At 44.8% G+C, this 2,483-nt stretch overlaps 1 pseudogene; it reads right to left on the reverse strand.

The window, feature by feature from the left end:
- Nucleotides 1-470: 470 nt before the first annotated feature.
- Nucleotides 471-1,774, reverse strand: LOC133069663 (growth hormone-inducible transmembrane protein-like; annotated as a pseudogene).
- Nucleotides 1,775-2,483: the final 709 nt, after the last annotated feature.

Below are 2,483 nucleotides of genomic sequence, written 5' to 3' on the forward strand. Positions count from 1 at the left end.
AGGTTGTGATTGGTGTAGGTTTCCTTGACAGTGAATTTCTCCTAAGTGCAGGCTGACTTAGGTTTAAATCTGTGGTATGGGCCAGGCCACTGGGGTGACCTCGGTTTTGTGGGTCCCAAAGTATGAACTAACTGTAGCATCCTCAAACACAGTTTAAGCTCTCTTGTTTCTATGGTTTTGTTGATACTGTTTCCTCCTTTTAAAATTCCTTCTCCTCTGCCTCCCTTCTCTGGTTTCCAAGGGCTTGTTCATCCTCCAAGGCTCAGGTCAAATGCCACCATCTAGTCACTGCCTCCAGGAGAACTTCTCTGACTACACCAGTTTAAGTGATCTTGGGCTCCTTTGAAACTCCAGCTCACTAAGGAGTCTATCCTCTGCTGCCTTTGTCTTTCCTCTCTCTCTTAATCCACACAACTTTCCAGTAAATTCCTTGAAGGTAAACACTATTTTTTTTTTTTTTTAATCTGGAAGAGAACTACTGAATTTATTCTCCAGGAGAAAAGCAGACCTGAAGCATCACATTACTGGAACGTTTGAAACACGATGACAAGTTCTTATCTTCTAAACTTCAACGAAAGCTGCTTGTACAAACTATTTAATGAGTATCTGCCCCTATTAAACAAGCCAGATATCTGATGTATTAAGGAAGTCAGAAGCTGAGTCACTTCACTTCTTCCTGTTGCCTCCAGTTGCTAGAATAGTGGCAACACGCATAAATATGTTTAATGTATCCATGTAGATTCCCAGCATCGAATTGATGGGATCATATTTCTGAACTCCGTACATTGGTACTACTTCTGCACGTTTGATTACTTTCTGCGTATCATACAGAAGAAACATGCTGAAAAGAACTAATCCACCATAAACTGCCACTGAGTCCAGAGTGGCACCAGCCACAGTGGTAGGTGGAAGAAACATCGACACAAAGACGACACCAAGGCCCACGCCCAGGGGTGCCCCCATGTTCAGAAACTTCTCACTGGGTGCACACATGGCCACGGTGGAGAGACCTCCCACAATGCCAGCCGTGTACCATGCAGCTCTGACGAGAAGAGGCCCCCCTTAATATCGTCAGAGGAGCCACCACAGCACCCATCACACCAGAATGGAGTAACCAAGCAAGGTGCTTTGGGCCTGGGCTCTGCTCGTACGGTATTGACTGTACCAGCATTCTAGCTCCAATCATGGCTGCAAAGGTTGCACCAATGGTTATCCAAGAGCCTCTCATCATGAAGTTCATTCTGCTCACTGCCATGGCAGACAAAGCTGTTAAGCCAATACTTCCTGCTAAGTACATGTAAGTGGAATGAATTCTGTCCTTCACATACTGAGGCCAGATTACAGCTTTTTCAATAGCTCGGATCTCATTAGACATTCCCAATCCATAGTAGCACAAAGCTCCAAGACCAACTGCAGCCCCTCCAGCAATAAACCATCTTCCCATCTGATCAATTTTAAATACTTTTTCCACCAATGGTTCCAAAGCTGCCTCCTTGAGTTCTTGGGTTGTTTTTCCACGTCAAAACCCAATTCTTGTCCTGGTGGCATATTCCCTGCTAGGTGTTAAAAGCCATTGATTCTTCGTGATGGAATTCTTCACCAAGGGGAGGCCTTGGTGAAAGTTGGGTGGAAAACCCTGGAAGGTAGTGCTCGGAGACACACAAGTCTTGCGGCCAGCATGGTGGTGTACCAGGTTTACCAAGCAGATCTGAAATGCTCAGTCCCTGGACACCTCAAGAGCGCAGTTCCCCTCCGGCCGGTGAAACTCAAGCACCCAAACCTCCTGCTCCCTCCGCCCACCTCTTACTCGGTAAACACTATTTTATATCTCAGCATTCCTTGAAGCACCTCCATGGTGACCTTCACATATTAGCAACTTAGTGAAAAATTTCTGGACACATGAAAAATGAATGGATGATTCCCAGGCAGTCTGTGTCTTAAAATTGTATTCCTTTACTTCCTTCTGCAGACCAGAGACCTCGATACTGGTGATGAGACCTTGCATATTTAAAATGATGCTGAGAGAGAAGGAGAGTGATGAATGAGCTCAGGAAGATGTGATGGCTTTTGCGATGACGCTAATAAATGGAACACGGAATCCAGCTCCACTACTTAGGGCTGGAAACTAACTACAAACAAGTAGGCAAGAAAAGTGAACATGTGTTTGGGGGCAGCTGCGAGTAGCATTTGCAATAAATGAAAAGATTAAAAGCTCCATATTGCTGATGGGACAGAAATGTAGGCTTTTTATAGGAGGATTCTTCTGTTTTTATTTTTGTGCCTTTATTAAAAAATAATTAATGGGAAACCAATCTCCAAAAGTTTTTACACAGTCTGAGGGTCCATGAGTAAAACATAGAGAGCTTGACAGAGTAGGTGGTCCCCCAGCAGGCTGTGGATCTAAACCAGAGACGGTATAGTGAACTGTCAGGCTGGGTGCGGTTGTAAATGTCACATCTATGGGAGTGGTGTGGAACAACGCA

Source organism: Dama dama, chromosome 14 (assembly GCF_033118175.1).
Source record: "Dama dama isolate Ldn47 chromosome 14, ASM3311817v1, whole genome shotgun sequence".
NCBI lineage: Eukaryota > Metazoa > Chordata > Mammalia > Artiodactyla > Cervidae > Dama > Dama dama.